This window comes from Apodemus sylvaticus, chromosome 10 (assembly GCF_947179515.1).
Source record: "Apodemus sylvaticus chromosome 10, mApoSyl1.1, whole genome shotgun sequence".
NCBI classification, from domain to species: domain Eukaryota; kingdom Metazoa; phylum Chordata; class Mammalia; order Rodentia; family Muridae; genus Apodemus; species Apodemus sylvaticus.
Genome location: NC_067481.1, coordinates 100,137,176 through 100,164,686, shown reverse-complemented (window position 1 = coordinate 100,164,686; position 27,511 = coordinate 100,137,176).

Genomic DNA, 27,511 nt, shown 5'->3' with positions numbered 1-27,511 from the left:
TTCTTCCTCTGGAACTGTAACCCAGAATAAAGTCTTTCTTCTACAAAGTACATCTGGTCACAATTCTGTATCACAACAAAAAGAAGCGAAACGAACACATTCTGTACCTCTCAAACCTGCATGTTGGGCTCTAGTGTCTTTATGGGGGAAATGACACATGACGTCATCCATGAACAGAACTGACACCCTTGTAAGAGATGTCTGTGAGCAAACCAGAAAGTATAGCCTCCACAGGAATCAGCAAGCAACCTTGATTTGGGACCTGTCTGCCTCCAGTACAAGGAGAAATAGCTCTTCATCATTTAAGCCACACTTTGAGATCATGCCATTTCTTTATAGCAGTCCAGTCTCACAACTGTGCTGAGAGAAGTTGGGCAGGCTGAAAAACACAAGAGGGGGGCAACCCCAGGTGAGGCTCAGGATCTCAAGCCACTTGGCTAAGGGGGGACATTATCACAGAGGCAGTAAGAATTGAGCTTAGGAGTAATATGACTAGAAGTGTGTCACAGAAGGATTACTCTGGCAGGGCGACAGTTCCACAGCAGAGAGCTATTACAGCAATCCCGAGATAAGAGGTGTCAAAGGGAATAGAGAGAAAATGAACAGATTACAGAACTAGAGAGAACGTTGAATTGATGGGTCTTGGCACCTGGCTGAAGCAAGCCAGAATGGAGAATAAAGCAAGGCCTGTGAGTGAACTTTCTGTATGAACTACCAAGCGAGTGCGTTAAATAAATATTAACGATCATCAACGCTGTCACGACCATGGTTGTCAGTGACAAGGTCATGGTTTCCATCTTGGAGATAGCACAAAGTCTCTTACCTTCCATATCACCTTTTAAGTCTGTTCCAAAAAATTAATGGCACCCATGAGGAGCTCAAATTGCAACAATGGATAAGGGTGATGTCACCAGACTTCATCCTATGAGAAGCAAACAAACTAATACAATATTGCGATAAATATCCACTAATAGGGAACCTATCCAATGAACTGGTTTCATGCCATACAATTAAATGTTTGTGGCCATTATAAGTCAACGCACTGGCTTGACTTACACCTAATGGCACAGAGGAGTAGGCTTAATGTACTATTAATCTCTTTGGAGTGCAGACGTAATAATCTCATTTTAAGCATGTGTAGGGTTTTGTTGGAAAAAAAACTATACAACAGTGTTCACATTCATCTTCTATCTCTTCTTTCAGGTTTTAATTTGTTCCTTGTACTAATCAATGTGATTTTTAACATTATAAAAGTAAGCAAAAGTTAGGATATTTAACTTACTCCAAACAAAATGTAAAAAAATCTTTGGAAGCTTTAATTTCATGCTGTGAATTGTCCCTCTAAACATGAAGGGCACAGTCAAAGACTGACCATATTCTAAAACACATGCCCTTTGCTTTGAAGATTAAGACCAAAGTTCTCTGGCTAGTCATCCTTGACCCCATGCCTCTCCTCCCAATCCCCGCCATGGTCCTACCACCATTTTCTATTATTCCATTACAAGAATGGGCAAAAGCCACATAAATGAAAACTATTCTGCTGAAGATCAGAAGTATGGATCAAAATGAGGCCCAGGGTGATTCATCTTTTGTAGGAGATGGAGATCTGGATGAATCAAATATTACAGAAATCTAAGAGAGGCAGGAGAACTATTGAAAATATGTCATCTTGGATCAGGATGAAAGAGAGACTCTTAGATCTTCTCCCAGGCGTGCTTCTTGCGGAATAACCACATCCTGAATTACTTGATACCCTTCTGTTATAAGACCAATGTACTACATGGGTAATGCGGTGTCAGCTTGGCACACCTAGTATCATCCTAGAAGAGAGTCTCAGTTGGAGAACTATACAGATCAGAGTCGGCTTGTGAGTGTGTCTGTAGGGAATCGTCTTTATGTTCATGGGCCCAGTCCACTGTGGGTGGCACCATTCCCTAGTCTGAACTCTAAACTGTATAAAGAGCCCAGAAAGGTCGTAGGAAGCAAGCAGGCAACATGGATGCATTGATTCTATCTCTGCTTGGAAGTGTGTATGTGGTGAAGCTAGCTGCTTGAGATACTCCCTTGATTTCTCTTCAATTGTGGACTTGTGAGTCCAAAAAACCTCTCCTTCACTTAAGCTGCTTTTGGTAAGATTATTTGTAAGAGCAATAGAAATGAAACCAGGACATACTACGAGGGGGAGGGGTGTTGCTCTGGAGCATTCAGGAAGTGGGGCCTGGCTGAAGAAAATGGCTTACAAAGAGCGAGCGGGTCAAAGGTCCACCAGCCCTTGCTTCTGCTCCGTGCTGATTCCCCTTTCACTATGATGTGAGGATGCCCCATGCTGCTGGCATTGTGAACTCTACCACGCCTTCCACATGATGGAGCGAAACCTCAGAAACCGTGAGCTAAAGCAAACTTTTTCTCAAAGGCCTATTTGATATAAAAGGACACATAATGGAGCTATACAGACTGACTGAGTTGGCACTGGGAGGCACTGGATCTGTGGTAACAGCATGAACTTGGACAGGGAACTTTTAAGAGCAAGAGTTTTGGAGATGGGGAAATGGGAAGATGGGGAGTTTAACCTTGAACTTCCCAAAAGAGAAGACAGCCAGAGCTGGAGGAGGTGACAGGAGCCAGGGAGCTGGGTGTCATGCATGCGGTATGTTGTGTGTGTGTGTTGTAGCATGCGTGTGCCATGGAGGGCAGACCCCAATCATGAGTGGACCAAGCCCTTCTGGAAGGTTTTGTAAAGTGAAGTTTGAAGGAGACAGAGACCAAACCCACGATGTCCAGTACGAGAAGCAGAACAAAGGAAGCCAAGAGCTGAAGCCAGATGGACGGTGTCCTTCCAGCCAGGGCCGGGCCTTTCCTGCTTTGAGTCTTGGAACATCTTATACATTTCTAGTTAATCTCCATCAAAAATAAGCCATTCCCTCCCACCTCCAAATTCTCTAATAATCCATCACTTAGTAGGTCCCCAATAACATCTGCCCCACGTGAGCCCACTGAAGCAAGGGAGGCAGAAAACGCTAATTAGCTTCAATCTAGACTAATTGCTTTTTAAACTTCTCCTATGAGGCTGACTTGTAATGGCTTCGAAGAATCGATGTTTCATTATTTTTGTCATTGCAGAGACTGACCCTGTCGATGGGTCATTAGCAATCAGCACTCAGTGAGGTCCCCTCCTTCCCTCCTCCCCTCTGTCCCTCCTCCCTCCCCTTGTCCCTCCTTCTATCCTTCCCTCCTTCCTCCTTCCTGTCCTCTTCTCATTGGCATCAAAATATCACCCTACAGAGGAAATAAAGCTGAGCCTCAAAAATGCAGAGCTGAGGAGAGCAGGGGCTAGGGTGTGGTCAGGAGTGAGGAGAGCAGGGGATAGGGTGTGGTCAGGAGTGAGGAGGCTGTTGCTGAGCACCTCCTACATACCAGGCCATGAGCACACCGTGCCATGAGACCTTGATAATCATTGCAATAACGCTGAGAAGCCTTGGCTGTCATCTGCCCATTTTTCAGATGGGGGCGCTGAGGTTCAGAGAGGCTTAACCTTGAGCTCACCACACTAAGCAGGGAAGCTACAAAATTGTACAGGTCTCACAAGCCAGGCCCCCATGTGCATCTGGCAAGGGCCTCCTGCTTGGAATTTCGGGGCCTGAAACAAATCTCAAAAGGATCCCTGAAGCATCTCCTACTCAAAAGGTGTTTGTGGCAGAGGGGTTGCAATCTTCGTCTGAGTCTGACTCAGGGGATGATCCCTTCCTTATTCCTTGACTCTGACCCTCCTAAGAGCTGGTCACATAAACCCGAGTCAAACAGCACACTGAAAAGAGCAAAGAGGTGGGAAAATGGCCTTCTGGAGCCAGAGATGGCCAGCCTCCCTGTCTGAGAGGGAGGGGGTCTCAACACAAAGGCCCTTCCAAGGGGCTGAGTGCACTAGCTGTGTTCTCTCCCATCTATGACAAGGTCAAAGACATCAACAAGCAACAGGCCAATGGCAGATCCATTTGCAGAAGTCTCCCCAGAACCCCTTGAGAAGCACCCAGGGCTCACAGCACAGGATTTGACACTGCACTACCCTACTACACCCTTTTGTGGGCACGGGCAGGGAGGAGCCTAGAATGTTCCACTGTGAGACCCCCTGTCACCGCCTCTTTCCCCTCAAGCCTTTCTAAACATTTCATTCCCGTTCTCCTGTGACCCAAATGACCATCGCATGCAGAGCTTGTACTGACGTGATGCTGGAGCCAGGCAAACAGTGAGCGCTCAGCAAATGTTAGCTCCAGTGGTCCTTATGTTCACATGGCTAATTGCAAGTACAGGGCTCTGTGGAGACATAGATGGAGGATGGGGGTGGACACCCAGGGTAGAGCTGTGAGTTCAGTGCTTCCTGGCCACTGTTAATTACTTGGTGTGAAGAATGAGGGATTCTGGGCATGAATCCTGATGGTGTCTTATATTGCACATAGGTTAACCTCTTTATAACATCTGAGGAACCTATAATGTTTTAGGGTCTGATGAAAAAACTGGGTGATTATGGAATCAGTGAAATAAGTGGACATGTAGAAACTAAGATTTGTGCTCCTATGAAAGAGAAGTGTGGTTCAGAGAAGGAAAAACAGCAACCAGTCTGAGCTAGACTGCACAGATGGGGGCAGGCAGAAGGGGAGATGCACCCAAGACAGCTGTGTCGGCATCCTTAGGGAAAGAAGGACAGAATGGCACATGCAAAGGCCCTGTGGTAGGAACAAGAAAGGCCACATGTAGAAGTAGGGGCTCTGCAGTGGGGAGAGGATGGAGATGAATTCCAAACAGAAACTAGATGTATATGGACTCACCTGCCTTGAGAGATAAATGTCTTGGGCACTCTGTCTGCTCTCCCCTCTTACTTATCTAGGATGCTGAGAGCCAGGTTGGGCATATTCACCAAACTCTGCTGAGTTTATCAAATGTGCCCCCATATCCTTTGTCATCCACAGAGCACACTCTTCACAGACCTCTGACCTAAGCTCCACCAAGAGGAACCAAGAACCAGACCAGGCTTCTGCAGGGCACCAGGATGGTACAATTCCATGGGTCTTCACCCACACTCCTGCCAGGACCAGAGAGGGACACGGGAACTGGGGTGTCCATGGATTGAAATCAATATTGCTTCTTGGGTGGTTTTCCTGGGAATGCAACTATACACAGACCACATAAAACAGTTCTCTCCAAACTTTTTATTAGACTTCAGTGAATCATCCTGGCTTGTGGAGATGTGTCTGCCCCACACATGACATCTCCTCCCCCTGACTTCATTAAGATGTAGGTAAGTTTGAGCATCAGAGTCGCAGAGAAGGTACTGACAGCCTCAGTGTGGTCAGGGAAGGCAAAGCCATGATGTCAGGTCCTTCTGTCAGTCCTTCTACCCAAAGAAATACAAGCAGAACTCAGAATATCCTCAAATAAGCAGTGGTCCTGCAACCCAGAGGTGGCCCTCCTGGTTGAAGAACAAGAGGTCAATGGGTATCCAGCCCCTGGCTTAGGAACTGTCCTTCATCCGCCCCCTGGTAATCCTGGTGCTTCATCTGACTCTACCAGCTGATTGAACGAAGAGTGAGACCTGGCCCAGGAGCACCCAAGGCATTTGGCTATCAGCAGACAATCAGTCACTCTGCACACAAAGAATCTTTTAACATAGGCCATGGAACTGCAGAATCAGGAAGCAAACAGGGACCTCTTAATACTGTGCCCATGAAAGGCCAAGTCTAGGAAAGGCAGAGAGGTGAGAAAGATACTGTGAAGAGAGGCAAGTGAGAGGCTATAAAATACAGAGAAGGACACAGAGAAGGCCACAGAGAAAGGGCTTATGGTCACACAGCTGGTAAGTGGTGGAACCATGACTCAACCTGGTTAATGGTAATGGGCATTAAGGGTTTTAAGTGAATTCTTACCCAATCAAGACCCACTTGGAGATGCCACAATCAGACCATGTCCATGGAATATACTCGTGGGGAAAGAAGAAAGATCCCAGGCTGTGCTCTTGCCAAGAGGATACAGGACAAGGTTGCTTCTGAGAGAAAGGCCAGGCAGGAGGTATGCATGGTGGCAGCATCCTCCCTGTTAGCGTGGGCAGCTTGCTGGGTTTGGCCTGAGCCCTGGTTGGGTGGTTCAGCTTCCTGCCAAGTGTGCTGGTGAGACCATACCACCTCCACCACCAACTCCCAAGAGGAAAGATTCTGTGGCTACTGTGAAGTTAGGAACCCAGGACTCAGAGGAAACAACCTCGGAGGGAAAAGCTACTGCCGGATGGAGCTGGATGTGAGCCTAGGTCTGACCACACCCAAGAGTGCAGCTCATGTGGTTCACGAAGCCGCCCACCACATGCATCCAGGAGCAGAGGACAGACTGGTCACAAGGTATTTCCAGGCCCAAACAGTGTGCGGAAGGAGAAGGCCCATCCCAGTTCTGAAAGATAGATAAGAACCAAGAGTCAGGAAAGAAACCCTTCCTGGGGGCATTTCTTTGAGTATGTGCATGTATGTGAGGACAGGTGTATGCATTCTGTGTGGTGAATGCATATATGTGCAAGTGAACGAATATGTGCATATGTGGTATTTGCATATATGTGGAATGTGTGTGCATGTGTAGGTGTGCATGTATGGTTTAAGTATGTGTGTGCATGTGTATGTGTGCATGTATGACTTAATAATGTGTGTGCATGTGTATGTGTGCACGTATGACTTAAGTATGTGTATGCATGTGTATATATGTGTGTATGTGGTATTTGCATGCATGTGGGATGTGCATTATGTGTGTTCATGTGTATGTATGCATGTATGGTATAAGTATGTGTGTATATGTGTGCATGTGTGTGTTTCTGCATGTATGGTATAAGTGTGTGTGTGTATGTGTGTGTGTTTGTGTGTGTGTATGAGTGTGTGGGAATGCTCACTTATATGTTGTTCACGTGTAGAGATCAGAAGTGAACTTCAGTGTCTTCCTCAGTTGGTCTCAACCTTATCTTTTTCTGAGGGGTCTCTTTAGACTTTCATTTCCCTGCTACACTAGACTGGTGAGCCCCTGAGATCCACCTGTGTCCTTCCCTGCCCTCCCAGCACTAGGGCTACGGGCACAGATTATGCCTGGCTTTTAGCATGAGTGCTGGTGATTTAAACTCAGTTCTTCTTTTTTCCATTGAAGCACTTTGTCCAGGGACCTCTCCCCAGCCCTCTCAGGAGCACTTCTGACTCCAGCACCTTCTACATTTTTCCACCAGTGTTCCCACATTCTAAAAAAACCACATGCACAGAGGAGACATATGTGTACAGGCCGGCCCCACATCATTGCTCCTTCTACATGACAAACAGCAGTCAGCCCCTTGGCACCCATCTCCCTCTGATGCAGTCTGTCAGTGAGAAACAATTTTTCCAGGGCAAAACCTGACTCCTTCATGCCTGAGCATCTTCGATGAATGTGGTCCAACACTCACATCTCCAAGCGGGTCTCACCCAGAGTAAGAATTCCCTTTCCAACCCTTCACATCCGTCTCAAAAAATCAATGTGACTGTCAGTCTTTTACTTGTTAACACAATAAAAATTCTTCAAACTACATCTTCTTTTCACTCTGTGAACTCCCACTCAAAGCCAGCCTGAAGGGGAAAAAGAAGAGGGGAAAAAGAGCTGTCCTGAGGAAACATGTTCGGTTTTGTGATAACAGAATTTCTATTGAGTAGAAGCAATTTCACACGCAGTGCCTCACAGTGTTCTTTAAATAGTCTGCGCTTCCCTAGCAGTGAACAAATGAGTTAAACCACTACATCACACCGCCCTGCAAACATGCCGGCTGAGTAACAGGTCACAGCCCTCAAGGCCATCACCCAACCCTGCTGGCAGAGAAGGTGCTGTAGGAGCGCAGGGGGGCTGTTGGGTGTCCGTGAGACTCTTTTCTCCACATCTGGGAGGAAAACACAGTCCGAGAGCAAGTATGAAGCCATGTTGAGCATCACCAGCCACTGGGCTTACCGCTGTTTAATTTGAAGGGACCGTTGTTGGCCTTGGTTTTTAGCCCAGGCTGGCCTTGGGCTAAGAAGACCCGTGCCTTAGTCTCCCTGGTACATGATATGAGAAGCACACACCACCACCAGACTTAGATCACTAGGCCTGAATGCTATGATTTATTCAAATGAATGCCAGTCACCTGCCGGGTAACATGCACAAGGGTCCTACCGATGGCCATAAATAAGATAGTTGATGGCCAACATTGGGGACCTGATGAGTAAAAAGATACATGTAGCAGAGACAAATTCAGGATGTTCAGGCATTGGTGACATGGGCCGTGGAGCCAGGACAGAGAGGAGGAGGAGGAGAAGGCAGAGGACAATGGACACTTCTATCAAATGCCACAGTCCTGCTCATCTTTGCCCCTCAAGGAGTCTCAGAATACAAGGCAACTCTCTCTTCTGGAACATCACACTAGTCCGAGCCACCAAGTCTCTGTTTGGGGACCATTAACAATGGCTTCCTAAGGGTCTACTGGAATCGTCCATGCCCGCTCACCTCGAAGTGCAGATTGACCATGATGCCCACTTGTGAAATCCCACCAGGAGAGGGGCTGGGGCTTGAGGGGGGGAGAAGAGATAAAGGAGGAAGAGAAAGAGAAGCAGGAAGATGAGGAGGAAGAAAAAGAAGAGGAGAAATAGGAAGAAGGAAAGGAAGGGGAGGATGAAGAGATGGAAGAAGAGGAGAAGGAAGAGGAAGAAGAAGACAGCAGAGAGGAGAGAAGAAGGAAGAACTGAAGGAAAAGAATGATGAAGAAGAGGAGGGAATAGGAGGAAGAGGAGAAGGGGGGAAGGAAAAGGCACGAGGAAAGAAGGGATCTGACCTCCCCCTTTGCCTGCATGCAGGCCCTTCCAAGAACGTGATCTTGAGCAAGGTCTTCAGTTCCCCTTTCTCAGTTGCGATAGAACTGAGTAGGAAACTGAAAGTCCCTGCTAACCTGAAACAGCCCCTGCAGTTCGTTCACTCCGCTGCCATTAGACAGTGCTGAGGGAGGCAAAGGCACTCCAGAGGGAGCCTCAGCTCACCTCCCTGTCTCTCCCACTGCCCACTCCTGTCCTTGGGCACTCTGTGCAGCCAGACCACTGGCTCCAAGGGCGTTCAGCACCGGGGGCCCGAGAGATCCGAGGCTACAGGGCACCTGTCACCCTTTTCTCTGAGATGGCCCATCAAAGGGGTGAGTCTAGCTTCCAGACAGTGCTGCAGAGCAGACTCCTGCCTGCACCGGAACAATGCTCGGCCTGATCTGCCAGCAAGATGGGCTTTCTTCAGGATCTGATCATCTACAGCCGTCGTTCTGGCCATGCTGGCTGCTAGCGTGTGGTGGATGGGACCAAGCTAAATGTGTGAGCCACGGACTGTCACAGCTCTGAGCCGCCAGACTGGAGTCTCGATGTGGCAGTGAAATCATGAGACACAGACCAGCACTTCCCTCTCTGCCAGGCCAGCGCGCCATAATTCCATCTGTCACCACTTAAAGGCGTGCATCAGCCAGCCAGCCGTAATTAATGGAACACAGAATGTTTTCCAGCTCTTATTCTGAAATAATTCCTGGTGGAGACGCTGTTGCCTCTGTGTCGGGGCAGGCAGTGGTGGTTTGTCAGTCAGGCTCAGCTCACTTGGTACAACTAATCAGCAGTTGGTGCTAAAAACCGCTGTACTGGAATGGGCCGAGAGACACCTCAGTGTTCTCTATTAATGTATAAAATGAAATCATTTATGAGCCGCTGAGGGGTGGGCCTGGTGCTGCTTCTCCTTCTGCTTAGTGAGCCCAAGACAGGAGGGTGCCTCTCTGAAAACTGGATGCCAGTAACATGCTAGAAACAGAAAAGAAAGAAAAAAAAACCGGAAGCTAGACAGTTAGCTAGATAGTTCTTAGCACGTGCACCGGTGTCTTATAAACCACTTGTAACTTCAGTTCCCAGGGATCCCAAGCCTCCTTTTCTGGCCTCCTCAAGCACCCACATATGTGGATATGTAGCATACATACAGAGACACACAAATACAAATGTAATAAAATTAAATAAGCTGGAAGCCCTGCAAACCAGCTGTTATTCTTCTAAGTAGGGAGACAGTCATCTACCCTCTAGTGTGTGTAGACGTGTATGTATGCATGTGTCCGTGTACATGTGGGGTCAGAGGTCAATGTCCGGTGGCTTGCTCTATCTCTATCAACCTTATTAGTGGAGGTGGTCTCTCAGTGAACCTGGCACTCGCTGATTTGGCTAGACTGCCTGGCAGGCAGCCCCAAGGACCCCCTTGCCTGCCGCCCCCCCCAGCAGTAGGATTACAAGTTACCACACCAGCTTTTTCACAGGGTTCTAGGGATTGAACTCAAGTCCCGATGCTCACAGAGCAAACACTTCGATGGCCAAGCCATCCCATTAGCCTCCTCTGTATTTTACAAGTGAACATTTCCCTCGAGTGGTAATCCTCAAGATGCAAGAATTAAATACATTGGAATGCTTAATGTGGGGCCTAACCTATCATCATCATCATCATCATCATCATCACCATCACCATCATCATATTAGCGATTACCTTGAGTAGGCTTGTAAACTAGCAGACTGCAAGTCACATCAGGACTTCACAGCCAGCGCTATCATCTTCTACTGAGGTACTCTAAGGGTCAGAATAAGCCTGTCAAAGCAACAGTTTGATTTACATATGCCTCTCAAATGTCGTATTTCCACTTCCGGAAGCTGCTGTAAGAAGCAGCCACGGATTCATGGAGACCAGAAGCCAAGGTCAAGGCATCGGAGGGCCATAGCTCCCTCCAAAGGCTCCACCGCTGACCTGCCTCCTGCAGCTCCTGGTGGCTCCTGCTCTTCCTAAGCTCATAGCCATAGCCTTACTCCAGTCATAGCCTTACTCCTCCTCCTCCTCCTCAGTCTTCCCAAGGTCCTCTTCTCTTCTTACCAGGAAACAAGAGCCCTAGTCAAGAGGACTTCCTCTTCAAGCCCGAAACCAACCTCCTCTCCCAAGACTCCATTTCTACATTACAGGGAACACCCACCACAGAAGGTGGACTGGGCACTTCCTCTGTGGTCTAGGATCTAAGTGAGAAGTGCACACGAATGTGTTTGGCTAGAAGCTCCACACAGAAGCTTCTGAGTCGTCACACAGCTGGAGAGGGCCTTTTGGCGAGGCCTTTTGCCATCCATGTTCCTGTAAGTGACCCCAGTGAGCGTGCTGTTCACTCAACTGGACTTGGGTAGAACCTTCTCTTTGATCTGTTGTCAGCCCCCTATCTAGGTGAATAGACATTTGCTCAACTCCTCAGGAAGTCAAAACAATGGAAAACCTCCAGCCCTATGATGACTGCTTAGGGATGTGACCATCTTTGAATATAGAGAACACATCCTAAGGCCAAGAATGGTGTCCTAACTCACTGTTGTGTCTACAGCATTAACCTTGATCCAGGATCACGGAAGAAAAGCCTATTGAACAAAGGAGTCAATGACTAAATCCTCAGAGTCCATCCATGATGACCTGAGAGCACCCAGTTCAGCTGCCACATGACATTTAATTATCCTTGCTACAAGCCCCACCCTCACTGCCTGGTTTCCTGTTCCTCTGAGCATATCTAGAAAAGTCCAATTGCAAGGTTATAGGTCAACCTGAGACACCATGACCTTGTAAACAGAACTTTTTTGCACATTTCATTTTCTTTTGGAAAATGAGCATCACAGGAAGTATATACATAGGGAGAAGGCGGGAGACATAGGACAGGACAAGTCAGGACCATGAGCTTCTAGCCAGCTGTGACCCTAGTCGGCATGCCCAACCTGAAACCCATTGGCCGCACATGCTCCAGAATACCTATGAACGCAGTCTAATATAAAATCGTAAGATTAACTTAAAACAGGACTGGCTTTGATGATTTTTTTATGCCTTAATTATATAGTTCTTAAGTACAAACTTTGTAGATAGCAATTTCATGTCCTAGGGTCAAAAGGTTGGATATATCTGGGTCTCTAGACATATTTCAAGAGACTTTCACTCTGTCTGAGGTTCCAGTCTCTGCCCTTGAATTTGTCTCCACATCCTCTACCACCCAGCTCAGTCCTGGGACACATTGGAAGCCCTGACTTCTTTGGAAGGCAGTGCCCTCAGCACAGGCATCCCTGGGCTGGCCAGAAATCTGCCTCCAGCATGTGACAACCTCCATGTTGTGAAGGAACAAAATGGTAGCTCTTTACCCAGAGACATAGAATGAGCTCAGCACTGGCTTCCACAGCCAAGATGATCCTGGAGAAACAGAACATCATCTTATCCTAAATCTCACCCAGTCAGTAAGGAAGTTGTGGGCTACAGTAATGTGGGTGAAAAAATTCCCAGGTAAATTAATAATAACTTATAGCAAATGTCCTTCACAAGGCTAGCTCAGGTGGATGACCACGTGCGCTCCAAGAAACAAGGATGGTTGAACTGGGCATGGTGGCACTTGCCTAGTCTCATACTGGAAATGAGGGTGATATCCGAGTCAAGAGACTGTCAATTAACCTGTCTTAATATTCAAATCTGCAGAAAATAGATGTCAATGCAGAAAAAAGGCAACAGTGGCCTGCCTGCTGATTTGACAGAAATCCTCCAATCTTGAGAAATTCCTGGTCCACTTCTCCCATAGGCTAGGAACCTGCCCACTTCCTAGTTCCATATTTTACTGGTTTACAATGCTGGGAGCCTCAAACAGGACTATAAAGAACTGAAGCTATGGAAGTGTAGTGGCTGCTGGGACCCAAGTAGGTTAATGAGTGATTTGGCTCAGTCACATAGCGGACTGACTGTAATTTTCCAACCCAGAGTTCTGAGACAGGCAGGCCCTACGTCAGCTTGGGGGACAGGGGTGCTCAGGCCCTGCTTACCTGCAACTCCACTGAACTCCGAGAGCACCTAGATGAAAAATGAGCTGAATCAACCCCGCTTCTTACATCTCAGCGCTAAAAGGATCTAAAGCTGGAGGGGTTTGGGGGGGGTTTTGATTTGGGGGAGTTTTTTTGTTGCTTTTTGTTTTGTTGGTAAAGACCAGTCTTGGCTGTAGAGCAAGACCCTGTGTCAAATGGAAAATGAGAGAGGGAGGAAGAGGAGGAGGAGTAAGAGGGAGGAGGAAGCAAAGAAAGAAGGAAGAAGCAAAGAAATAGGAGGAGGTGGAGGAAGAAAAAGTGGAGAAGGAGAAGGAAAAGGAGGATAAGGTGGAGGAAGAGGAGGAAGAAGAGGTGGAGGGGCAGAAACAGGAGAAGAAGGTGGAGGAAGAGGAAGAAGAGGAGAAGATAGTGGAGGAGGAGAAGGAGGAGGAGGAAGCAAGGGAAGGAGAGGAAAGGATGAGGAAGAGAAGGAGGAGGTGGAGAAGGAGGAGGTGGAAGAGGAGGTGGAGGAGGAGGGGAGGAGGAGGAGGTGGAGGAGGAGGTGGAGGAGAAGGGGGAGGAGGAGGAGGTGGAGGAGGAGAAGGAGGAGGTGGAGGAGGAGAAGGAGGAGGTGGAGGAGGAGAAGGAGGAGGTGGAGGAGGAGAAGGGGAGGAGGTAGAGAAGAAGGAGGAGGAGGTGGAGGAGGAGAAGGAGGAGGAGGAGGAGGAGAAAGAGGAAGAGGTGGAGGAGGAGAAGGAGGAGGTGGAGGAGGAGAAGGAGGAAGAGGTGGAGGAGGAGAAGGAGGAGGAGGTAGAGGAGGAGGAGGTGGAGGAGGAGAAGGGGAGGAGGTGGAGGAGAAGGAGGAGGAGGAAGTGGAGGAGGAGGTGGAGAAGGAGGAGGAAGTGGAGGAGGAGGTGGAGGAGGAGGTGGAGGTGGTGGAGGAGGAGAAGGGGAGGAGGTGGAGGAGGTGGAGGAGGAGGTGGAGGAGGAGGTGGAGGAGGAGGTGGAGGAGGAGGTGGAGGAGGAGGTGGAGGAGGAGGAGGAGGTGGAGGAGGAGGTGGAGGAGAAGGAGGAGGAGGTGAAAGTGGAGGTGGAGGAGGAGAAGAGGAGGAGGAGGTGGAGGAGGTGGAGGAGGAGAAGGAGAAGGAGGTGGAGGAGGAAAAGGAGGAGGAGGTGGAGGAGGAGAAGGAGAAGGAGGTGGAGGAGGAGGTGGAGGAGGAGGAGAAGGAGAAGGAGGTGGAGGAGGAGGTGGAGGTGGAGGAGGTGGAGGAGGAGGAGGTGGTGGAGGTGGAGGAGGTGGAGGAGGAGGAGGTGGTGGAGGTGGAGGAGGAGGAGGAGGAGGAGGAGGAGGAGGAGGAGGTGGTGGAGGTGGAGGAGGAGGAGGAGGAGGAGGAGGAGGAGGAGGAGGTGGAGGTGGAGGAGGTAGAGGAGGAGGAGGAGGAGGAGGAGGAGGTAGAGGTGGAGGAGGTAGAGGAGGAGGAGGAGGAGGAGGAGGAGGAGGAGGAGGAGGTGGAGGAGGAAAAGGAGGAGGAGGAGAAGGAGGAGGAGGTGGAGGAGGAGGTGGAGGATGACAGAGAAAAAGCAGCAGCTGAGGTCCAAGCAGCTCAGCTGTGTGAGCAGCGCCTGCCCCAGCCCAGAGCGCCAGGGTTCTAAATGATCTTATTAGAGGATGCTCAGATGATGTAGTCAGACTTGCATCTAACATGACATTTGTTTTATGAGACCAAATCATTCCGAATATTTTATCATCTCCCCTTATTATTCAACCACTTTAAATTCTATTGAGAATGACGGTTGAAGTAATTTCTTCTGCTCTGGCCTTCACCCCACATGCTGTCCCAGACTACCCGCTAGATCTAGCCACTGAAGGACATGCGTGGACGGCACCATGCCATATGCCGTTTCAGTCTCGCCCCCCTCCCTTTCTCTCCCCTCTTCTCCTCTTCCCTTCCCTCCCCTCCCATGAGACAATCCCACCATACACTGAGCCATTCAGGTAAAAAGACTTTGCTGTTGTCAGGCAGGTTTGTGCCAGCATTTGGGAAGCTGAGGCGTGGAGAGGGTGATCTTGAATTTCAGGTGACTGTGAGCTACATAGTGACACCTAGTCTCAAACAACAAAAACCTTCACAGATGCCCTGTTTGTCCCATTCTTCATGGCCAAGTCCCACCTAGATGCTCCCAGAGAACTTAGCCATGGTTTTACCGCCCCGGTCCAGCCCAATACCCTCTCTCCCTCAGCAGAAGTCTCTGTGCCTGTCTAGGTTCTCTTCATCCCCTTCTCCACAAGCCACTTTCTACCCAGAGACCCAGATCATCTTTTAAGCACCAAATAACTGAGCCTGGAGACACCAGCATACCGTCCCAGCTACTTGGGAGGCTGAGGCAGGGTGATCACAAGTTCAAGGTCATCCTGTGAAAGAAGACCCTAACTCTGTAGAAAAAAAACTTATATAGGTCTTAGTTTCAATCCCTGATACTGTGAGTTAATTAATTAAAAACAAGACGGAAGATCCCATTACTCCACCTCTGCCTGAAGCCAGTCATCATTTCCTGTGAAGTCTTGTCTGCCATCACTACTGTGACTTCTGAAGGCATGGGGACCAGCCCTCGGGTACCCTTCTGAGGTCCTAATGAGAATCCTCCTGATTCTCAGTGGTCACCGGGATCCAGACATGTCCCCCTACCCCCAGCTCCTATCAGCCTGGAAATGCCACCTCCTCAGAGGGAGTCCCTGACCACCTCTATGAAGCAAACTGGCCATGTGCCTGGGGCTCTGCATGGATCTGTTTCCTTGCCAAAGTTTAGTGCTGTGAATAGTGGCTATGAGCACCTGTCTGCTGCCTCCTCACTGTGCCTCACTGCATACACACTCACCACACCATGGTCAGGCAGAAACGTGGCCTATTGTGCTGACTGACCAGCACTGCTTCGCCCAACCACAAAGGAGACTCTTGACCCTGAACAGTAGCACAAGATGGCGCCTGCACTGGACTGGTGAAGCACATAGCCATGTATGTTCTGGCCATGGGGAGAAGGAGCTGAGGGAACCGGATGGTGTCTGTGGAGACTGGGGAGTGGAGGAGCTCCAGTTCCCACCAGAGGTTGCAATTTGTTCATTTGCATTTTCCCAGGGCCAGTGGGGGAAGAGAACCCCATCAGGTCAATGGCTGACATCCCAACAGACTGGTCAGCTAATGGGCAATTTGTAGGAGGGGGACCTTTCCTGCTAGGAGTGTAGCTACTGAGATCGGTGTAACCTGGGTGGATTTCTGAGTTCTAAAGTCCCCAAGATACCCTTCAGAAGTTGGGTCTTACTGCATCTTTGTCCTCTCGTTCACACTCAGGGATTCTGATGAGTCACAGAAATTAATGTGCAGAGAGTGAACATGGTACTTGGATGCTCAGCAAGCACGAAAATAGAAGGAATCTGAGCGGCTCCCTCTGCTCCCATGGTGGCCATGGGCTACTGGCAGTGCACGGAATGGGGGCTCCTCAGCCCAGGGCCCCCAGGTTTCCCATGGCTAATGAAACTATACATGCAATTGAGGTTTTTTTTATTACCTGACCACTTGTGTCTCTGACACCCCCATGTGGACTGGAAGGACAGTGGTGACAAAGAGAAAGGTCAGGAAGATACTTCAGACTACAAACACCCACGCATCACAGGCCATCCACACATCCTCTACGCAGCAGCTGTTGCGTTCTTCCATTTATTATGAGTCTGGAACATTGCACCCCAAGGTGACCCTGTCAGCTGGAGACCTGCCCAGTCACCCACCTGCTAATACCAGAAGGAAAAAGGTACCACAAAAGAGGTTCTCCACGACCAAGGAAACTATACATGCAAATGAGATTTTTTCCAGCAGCTAATGAAAATATATATGCAAATGAAGCATTCAACACCAACAGAAATGGCACAAGAGTGTCTCCCACCATGTAAGCATCAAAGAACATCACAGAGGAAGCGTTGCTGATACCCTTGTCCTGACCCAGGTGTCACAACTTCTGCTATCACTGTCTAAGCGCTCTCCTCCTCCTCCTCCTCCTCCTCCTCCTCCTCCTCCTCCTCCTCCTCCTCTTCCTCCTCCTCCTCTTCCTCCTCTTCCTCTTCCTCCTCCTCCTCTTCCTCTTCCTCCTCCTCTTCCTCCTCCTCCTCTTCCTCCTTCTCTTCCTATTCCTCTTCTTTTTCTTCTTCTTTTAATTATGTGCATGTGAGTGGACTCATGTACACCAGGTCATGTGTGTAGAGGCCAGAGGGCAACTGACAGGAATCACCTCTTTCCTCCTACTATGTGAATCACCGTGATCAAACTCAGGTTGTCAGACCTGACAACACATACCTCTACCACCTGAGCTACCTCGCCTGCCCTGCACACCTCCTTTTAACAGCTAGACGGGTAATACGTCACTCTTACATATTATACTATTATTTACTACTATTAGACTGTATAATATTCTGGTTGGGGGAGCTGCAGGAGTCCTGGTTTAAATTACTGGCTTTGTTTTCTTCTACTTTATTGATTCTGGTTTTGGCTTGGGTTTGTTGTTGTTGCTGTTGTTGTTGTTTTTATTTTATAATCATTTTCTTTTTTGATATGGTGGTGGTGGTGGTGGTACCTCACATGTAGCCTAGGCTAGCCAAGCTCTCATGCTGCACAGGTGCTGGAATTACATACACGCTTGGCCAACCTAGGTATGGGGCTTCAAAGGGTTTATGTGGATATAGAATTGCTGTTCCCAATACTTCCTCATTCTGAATGTAGAAGTGTTCTGAGGGTTCATTTTCTACCAGAGAAGGCTTTCTAGTCATATGGTCGCCAAGAAAAGATCCTGGAGACACACAGTCCATGTAGGCAGGAGTGTAAATTGCTCGGGAGAATGAAGAATGCTGTTCACACACACACACGCACACACACACACATGCACACATGCACACACAGGCACATGCATGCACACGCACACACACAGGTACATGCATACATACTCGCGTGTGCACACACACACACAGGCACATGCATACACACAAATGTACACATCTGGGAGAGTGTAAAGCTCTGTTCCCACATATGCACACACGAATGCACACAGGCACATGTGTACACACAAAGACACACTAATAAATGCACATACACACACACCTCAATAGTTCTAAACCAAGGTCTTGTTGTCCCCTTCCTTCTGTCACTACCTTCCCTGAGGACAGACTTGGCCATATAAAGGCACATCCCTCTGAGGGGTGGGCTAGAGTCATGGGCAAAAGAAGCCTCACAAGCACTCAAATCCCTGAGAAAGATTGGAGTCCAACTCCCAGGTCAATGTTTGGGATGTCCAACAAGTCTTTGAAATGACCAGAAAGGAAGGGACTGATTAATAACATGCATCTCCTCAGAGCATGGGATAGCCTACATGCTGCAGAAAGCAAGTGACAGGGACCAGCAGGTGCCACACAGAGAGCAGGTGCCACACAAATGTGCTCCTGCTACTACAGTCACAGGAAAAAGAACGATGCTTCCTGGTGTCAGTTCTGGGACCCATTTGGCATCACTGACTCCCCCATCCCACAAGGATCAGACTCAAGGAGCTGGAAATGACAGTGTGGGCTAGAGAAAGGGAGGTCCAGATCTCAGTGGGCCTGGCCTAGAGCCAGAAAGGTCTAACCAAAGAAATGGGCACAGGGTGGTTGTTGGTGCCTTGTTCATGGTGGCCTTGGAGAAGGGCTGACTTGCCTGACACATACATAGCCTCATCTTACACACTCATACACATACACACACACATGCATGCATACCTGTGCTCATGATGCATACATAAACATGCACGCACACACTAGCAGCCCTTCCATTCACAGAAGACTCTGAGGAGAATCCCACTGGACCTGTCTTGCCCAAATCATTATGGTTCCTCTTCAGTGTTGAACTGACAGGATCTAGAATCGCCGAATGAAAAGGAGAACATCACCTGAGCACGAGCATGCATCTATCCATCTGCGTCTGCTTTCTGACTCTGTGTGTGTGTGTGTGTGTGTGTGTGTGTGTGTGTGCATGTGTGTGCAACCGTGATGAGCTGTCTGACCTCCCGCCACCGCCATGCCTTCCCCGCTCTGATGGACTGCACCCTTGATCTGTGAGATGAGAAACTCGTCCTGCCTTGATTTGCTCTTGTTGGGTATTTTATGAGAACAGTAACTAACACACTCACTTTACCCCTTCCTCATGGGTGTGAAGATCAAGTGTAATAGACTCCCACACCTTAGCACAGCACTACACTGGAGGCATGAAGGCACCATTCTGACCTAAGAGCCCAGGACATAGACCACAACACCAGCCAAAATGAGAATGCAGGCCTAATCTGTTATAGTCCGTGGTTCTATATGTACTAACCTTGCTTTTTGGCTTCTGTATCTCCACTTACTGTTCTTGCTAACTGAAGTGTGTCAACCAGGTTATGGTTTTGTGCCTAAAAAGTCCAGGCTCTGGCTACACAATTTGGTCAAGTTCCCTGTGTGGCCTGCTGGACAGCAAATAAAGACTTTTATTGGCTTTCAGACTTCATGTATTCTCTGAAGGAGTTGCTTTGCAACAAGGAACACCTGGGGAAGACCCATGACAGAGGACAGAGAGAATCAGCAAGAGTACACAGGAAGTTCATGGACATTGCCTTTTCTAGAAGCCAATTACATTCTGTGGTCTAGAATAAACGTCTTTTATTGAGTTTTTCAAATCCACCAAATACAAAGCTTTTCAAGAACAGCTATAGGGGGGCACAAAAGATCATAATCGTGACCATGTAGAATTATTGGCCAGAGGACAAATAAAGTGCCAGGGCCTCCTTTATTTCCATGTTACTCAAGAGGGCTAAGAATTAGTCTATAAGGCTGACGAGATGGCTGAGTGGTTCAGAGCATTGGCTGTTCTTCCAGAGGACCAGGGTTCAATTCCCAGCATCCACACAGCAGCTCACAACTGTCTATAACTCAAGTTCCAGTGGACCTAAAACCCTCATACACACATACACACAGGTCAAACTTCAATGCACATTAATTTTTAAATTAGTATATAAAACATGAAAAGTGTTGGTGTGTGGCTACAATCCCAGCCCTCAGAAAGTTGGAGACTTGAGGGTCAAGAGGTCAAGGTCAAAGGCTGAAGAGATAGATGGTTTAGTGGTTAAGAGCAAAGGCTGCTTTTCCAGAAGACCAGGATTCAGTTCCCAGCCCCTAAATGTTAGGTCACAACTCTCCACAAATTTGAATTTGAATTCAAATTTCAAGGGATCCTATGCCTTCTTCTGGCTTCTGTGGGTACCAGGCACACATGTGGGCCACAGACATACATATAGGCAAAACACTCTTAAACAAAAAATAGTAATAAAACAAAATCTTTAAAATGTTCATGGCCACCTTCTGCTACAGAGTGAATTCTAGATTTGTGTGGGGTACATGAGACCTTGGCTAAAAAATGAAGACAAATGAGAAAAGAGAAGTTTAAAACCCTTACAGTTTAAAAGAGGGCACAGAGAGATGGCTCAGCAGTTGTGATGGACCTGAGTTCTGTTCCCAGCTCCCACACTGGTAGCTCACAACTCCAGCTCCAGGGATCTGATCCCCACTTCTGGCACCCAGAGACACTGCACCTATGTGTACACCCAAGCAAGCAAGCAAGCCTTCGTGCACACACACACACACACACACACACACACAGAAATATCCCAAAGAAAAATTTAAAAATTTAAAAGAATATTCAAATGTAAGAATATATCAATAGGATAACATTAATTCTACAACTACTCAAAATCAGAGGAATAGAAGGGCAGTTCATACTTCCTTCTAAGGTCTCTGCACTTCCCAAGAGATTCTATAGGCACTGTGACTAAAATTGGCTCCCACGATTGAAGGTGTGTGATTTAGAGGCATGGAAGTAAACTTAAAACAGAAGGCTCTAGTGGGGCTCATCACAGAGTGAAGGGCTGGGTGTCAGAGTACACAGGGACTTCTGCCCCCAGGGCCTTGATTCACCCTGCAGCAGCATGAGCCGTCTTTCAACAAACTACACACATTTAAAACAAACCTAGCCAGGACCAGCAGGGCTCCTTCATGCAGTCTCTGCCTGGTTTGGGGTTATGGCTGACCCGGTGTTTGAGACATCTTGGTCATCATAGCCCAGATCTCAGACTGGGTTGGTGGGAAAGGGCCAGGAACAGTTAGCAAGCTCCCTTCAGGATCCGAGTTGCAGGGGAGGCTGTGCTGCACATCCCAAGCTGAGAACCACATGCTCTCTGCACATAGAAAGGTAGTAGCGGTATCTTCTTGATGGGGTCTCCTTAAGTATTCAAGGCTGTCCTTGAAACTCATCATCCTCCTGCCTCAGCTTCCTGAGTGCTGAGGTTATAGGTGTGCTTCTTGGAGCCTTGTTCTCCAGCTCCCTTTGTGTTTTCTGCCTTCCACAGTTTCTGTGCACTGGGCTTTTCCTGACTCCAACTGAGCTGCGTCCCCTCCAGGATAGATGATCGAGAACCAAGGGAAACAAGCTAGCCTTTGCCCATTCATTCATTCATTCATTCACTCGCTCACTCATTGATTCATGATACCAATAGCAAACATCTATACAATGAAAGAAAAGAAACAGTATCAGCAATTAGGAAGGAGTAAAGAAAAGTCATTTTAATAGAGTGCTATCTATGCCCTCCTTCTATTTTTCCACCGTTCCACCCCTTCCCTATCTCAGAGAGTGAGGAACCTGTCTCTGGTCTCTCTAGAGACATCCTCCAGACTGAATGTCTACCTCCTGGCAAGGGCAGGTCTCCTGGTCCCTAAACCATCTTCAGCCACAACCAGGAAACCCATGTTCCCAGATCTTGGCAAGTGGCCTGACATTGTCACCATCAAGGTAGTCAGAGAGAAGCAGGAGCCCAGTGTGGAGCTTCCTAAACACCTGTGTGAACTGGAGTAGGGGAGTGGCCTGGGCTTGGGGTTAATCTGTAGCTCCACTGACTCCCCCAGACACCACCCTCCATACCCCTGAGAATCATCCTGGAAAGGACCACAGGGTGCAGCTACAGGCAGCTGAGGAAGGGGTCCCCCATCTCCCTGTGGCTCAGGGTGCCAACCGATACCTGTCCCTCTTCGACCTGTATGCCTCCTCTGGTAAAAAGAAAAGCGATTTTATTATTTTTCAAGTCTCTTCTCTCTCTCTTTCTTTCTTTCTTTCTTTCTTTCTTTCTTTCTTTCTTTCGTTCTTTCGTTCTTTCCTTCCTTCCTTCCTTCCTTCCTTCCTTCCTTCCTTCCTTCCTTCCTTCTTTGCCACAAAGGCAATGCGTGGGGGGAAAATCTCCCTGGTTACAAGCAGTCTTTACATTGTAGAATTACAGAAAATCAGAGTCCTTAACTTAATCCAACTCTAATAAAGAACAGTAGGCGCGGGATAACGCGATAACGAGGCCCAATAAACACAGGTAGGAGTTACAGGGAAATTACATCGGGGCGACAGAGGCCGGCGTGGAGGGCTTCACGCCAGGGCCATTACGGTGACTAATCCAGTTATCGGCAGTGACAGTTCTTGGAGAGACCGCCTGCCTGCCTTCTCCCGATCAGCCTCATTTTTACCCTAACCATGTTTTTATCTTTACGGGCCAATTTGATTCCACTCCACGCTTTCAGAATTGAGTTTTCCAGATCTGTGACACAAATCTTTCCAATAGTTGTGGTATCAAGGCACAATTACATCCCTCTGTACCAGAGGTCCCACGCCCAACCCTGCCATGGGGCTCCCTTGACCTGGACCCCTGAAGTCTTACATATATCAGCCAAAAATAGGTGCCTTCAGCTCCAACAGAAAACTAACAGGGCCATAAGGTATTTCTTTCTGTCCTCACCACGGCCCACTAGACTGATTTTAGCTATGGACATGCACCTCCCACAAAGGCCCCAAGACTCTAATGCTGGGAAAACCACAGCCCTCCCAGATGTGTGCTGCCCCCTAGAGGAAGCTCTGGGAATAAGCAACATCCTGCAGACTCAGGAACCACCTATGTCGCTAGGGTCCTTAATCGTCCTACCAGACTCACGGTGGCTGAACAGAGTCATAAATAAGCAGAGAACTGCTGTAACTACAACCTACGATTCCGAATGCCGCATGTTAGTTTGGGTTTTTTCTTTTGAAACTGGGGTGGGGAGTGTACTTGGGGGTAATGATGGCTCATTAAGTCATTAAGAGACCTGAGTCTCTTCCAGAGGACTGAGGCTTAGATCAGCCCCCCACAGCAGACAGCTTACAGCTGCTGGTGAGTCCAGCCCCAAAGGGTCTGACAGCATCCTTGGATACCTGCATGCTCGAGTCTGACCACACAACAGATGCATACACACAGAAGTAAAACTTAAAAAGAAAAAAAATCTAGACAAGGTCTTGTTGCATAGTCCAGCCTAGATTCAAACTCATGGTGACTCATCCTGGTGTGGGCTACCTAGTGTTAAGGCTCTGTTTTATATGCAAAAGGCCCATATTTTAAAACAAACAAACAAAAATAAACACTGGATGTTTGGACTAGTGCATGGAAGACTGGTGTGGGCTTTCAGTGCTCTCCTGAAGGTTGGTGGGAGCTCTGGAACACCAGAAGACCATCAGGAACACAGAGTCATCAGAACGACTCGTGGGATCTAGCATCACAGGTGGGGTCCTGAGCACTTACACTCTGGAATTATGGTGAGACTCCATGTCAAAAGGTCACTACAGCCAGTGTCACCAACACCAGCATCTTTCTCTTAAATCCTAACATCCATCTGAGATGTATGGTGAATGACCTCATCATGCAGCAGGGGTCACTGCAGGTGCAGCTCAGGAGAGCCTGACTGACTGATGCCTCCTCTCCTCCCATCTGCACCGACAGGCCATAGGGTCAGCAGCATCTACTGGCATCTTAGAGGTTTTGTTTGATATTGAACATCAGCTACCTCCTGGTCTAACAGTCTTTGTATCACAGATTGTTAAGTCTAGTTTTGTTTGGTTTGAGACAGTACTTCATGTAGCCCACACTAGCCTCAAACGTGCTATGTAGCTGAGGATAGCCTTGAACCTTCGGTATCTCTGTGTCTGCCTCCTGAGAGGTGGTTGGCAGATATGCATCTTTATACTTAGTTTATCCAATGTGGGACCAAACTCAAGGCTTTGCGTATGGTAGGAAAGCATTCTCCCAACAGTGACATCCACAGCTTCCTCAGTCTCTATAAAGAGCACGCAGGGCAAGGGTGGCCCTGAGCTTCAACTCCAGCTGGCTGTCCTGGAACTTACTCTGTCGACCACACTGGTAGAATTCAGAGATCCACCTGCCTCTGCTTCCCATGTACTGAGATTAAAGGTGTGGGCACTGTGCCAGGCCGTACCTCCACCTTAATGTTTTTTTAAGACAGATTCTCCCACTGAATGTAGACCTTGCCATTCCAGTGAAATTGGCTTGCTGCTGTTCCTCTAAGACCTTCCCTTGGCTGTCCAGTGCAAGGGTAACAGATGTCACCAGGCCTGGATGTCTACATGGGTGCTGGGAATCCTAACTCAGGTCTTTATGCTTGCACAGAAAGCATGTTACCAACTGGGCCACCACTGAATGCTGTGTTGACTTAGGAAGGATAATCCCAAGCGTCCACTTGGCTGGGTCATGGTATGACAATATACACTCCAATACTATTCTAGATGTTCCTGCAAAGGCAGGTTAGGATGAGTTAGTCCCCAGAGTTATGGGCTTTGAGTCGATCAGCCATTCCTACATTCTGGGGGTGGGCCTTACCCTATCAAGTGAAGGACTGAAGAGGACAAAGATTGTAGAATTTCATAACAGACTACATGAAACTAATGCTGTGACTGCCTGCTTCCCACTGGGTTATCTGAGAGATAGTTTGAATCATCAGCTTCCTCAAGACTTCAACACACACACACACACACTCACACTCACACACTCACATACTCACTCACATACACTCACACTCTCACACACACACAGACACACACTCACACACACACTCACACATCTACTCACAGACACACACACTCACACATACACACTCACACATATACTCACAGACACACACACACATACTCACTCACATACACTCACACTCTCACACACACAGACACACACTCACACACACACTCACACATCTACTCACAGACACACACACTCACACATACACACTCACACATATACTCACAGACACACACACACATACTCACACACTCACACTCACACACTCTTACACTAAAACACACTCACACATACACTCATACATGCTCACTCACACTCACATATACATCCATACACTCACTCTCACACACTCACACTCACACACTCACTCTCAAACACACACACTCACACTCACATATACTCAGTAGCACATGAGGGGGCTGGGCTTAAAGCCCTAATACAACACTGCTAGCACTAATCTTCCTTCGTGGGTGCAGGACAATTGGTGGTCCCCCACCCCTGCTCCTCCTACAGGAAGGGAAGGAGCAAAGGGTTCAGAGGCTCCAAGCCAGCTTACCAGATACCCCAGATACCCCAAAGCAAGAGCCAAGGACCCTTGGGGATATCTAAAAATTTCTTGGGGTTCCAAGGAATCCGGGACAGGAGATGCACCCCGATCTGGACTGGAACCTGCTTCCTTTACATTATCTATGGCTTCTGGCAACTGCAAGGCTCTGAGCTCCGACTCTCATCTGTGAAAGCAGGGTATTGGCAACTCCTGGGGAGCTGCTTGCTACCACCTGGGCCAGGCCTTTAGAATCATTCTCCTGCTGTAGCAGGTGACCAGTCTCCCCTCAGAGGTCAATCAGGAGGCGCCCCATCACTCTGCCACTGAACAAGAACAGGAACAAACTCTGTTCCCTAGGGAGATCCCATTTTAGAAGCAAACAGGCTGGTTAAGGGCCATCTCAGACCCAAGAACTGAACAGAGGTGACAGCTTCCTCCAGTGAGGGGTTCAGCCATAAGAGTGTTTGCCCTGGGCTGGCGGTGAGCCAGGAGGGCATCTGGAGGCTCTGCCAAACCCCGCCCAGTTCCGGCATCTGACCGAGACGTGCACCATGACAGTGAACAAGACACTTGGGGTACAGTTTATGTCTTCAGGATCCAAAAGAGATGGTGCTTTTTAAAAACTGCTTATTCCTTCCCCCATGAAAGGCTATTCAACAATATTCCCACTTAAACACATTCTCAATCACAATGGAAATTTGAGAGATGCTGCCTGTACCATCCAAAGACCTGTTCCCTGCAAGTTCGCTCTGACACAGCGGCATTGTACAATGGACCCTCTGAGTCCAAATATGCCCTGCTTGAACCAATTATAGCAGCCTCAGAGTCACCATGTTTTCATCTCTGAAGAACAGACTCCAGATGGGGGGGTGGGGAGTGTGGGTGGGGGTGGTGTTAGGATGGGGGAGTGGGGAGGGGCCCTGCTGGTGACTGCATGATAGAGGAACAAGGAGGGCCCAGGACTTTGAGATGGGTCACTTCTGTATTGAACTCCATCTTGTCCACCATAGAGGTTCCACTCCAGATCATGGACCCTGGCAGCCATCTTCTCCAGGACACCTGCTGGTGCACACTGGGACCCAGGAGAGGCTGAAGACAGGGGACTTGGGGTTTGGGTTCTAGTGACAGCAGATGGCTCTTCCCTGTAAGCTGCAGAGGGCTGGGATTCACTCACTGTCAGGTTAAACTGGTGTATCAAATGGAGAATGAGACAGCGTGTACACCAGCCACACCCTCCTATCCACCAGCAGGCCCCCTACCCTACACCCCCCTCTCTCTCTCTCTCTCTCTCTCTCTCTCTCTCTCTCTCTCTCTCCTTTCTCTGTCTCTCTCTGTATCTGTGCCTCTGTCTCTCTCTTCTCTCTGTGTGTCTCTCTCTGTCTCTCTGTCTGTGTCTGTCTTTGTCTCTCTCTGGGTTTCTTCGTCTCTCTGCCTCTGTATCTCTGACTCTATGTCTGTCTGTCTGTCTGTCTGTCTGTCTGTCTCTCTCTCTCTCTCTCTCTCTCTCTCTGAAAGTCAATAACTCCCTACTCACAGAAGCCTGATTTGAACATAAGCATCATTTCCTTTGGGGGTCATCAGTGTCCCCAGAGACTTGGGGACTATGCCAAGAGGTGCCCTCACACTCAGCAAGTCTGGCAACTGCAATGGTTAATTGTTATCAATGTGCAGAATCTAGAATCGCCAGGGAGATGGGCCTCTAGGTATGCCTGTTGGGGATTACCTTGATTGCATTACCTTAGGTGGGAGGACAGCCCACCCTGAGTAGCAGCATTCCCTGGCTGTGACCAGGGGAAAAGGGCTTGAGTGGCAGTGTGCACCCCTGCTCCCTGGCTGAGTGGCAGTGTGCACCCCTGCTCCCTGGCTGAGTGAGTATGCACCCCTGCTCCCTGGCTGAGTGGCAGTGTGTACTCCTGCTCCCTGGCTGTGTGGCAGTGTGCACCCCTGCTCCCTGGATGAGTGGCAGTGTGCACCCCTGCTCCCTGGCTGTGTGGCAGTGTGCACCCCTGCTCCCTGGCTGAGTGAGTGTGCACCCCTGCTCCCTGGCTGAGTGGCAGTGTGCACCCCTGCTCCCAGGCTGAGTGGCAGTGTGCACCCCTGCTCCCTGGCTGAGTGAGTATGCACC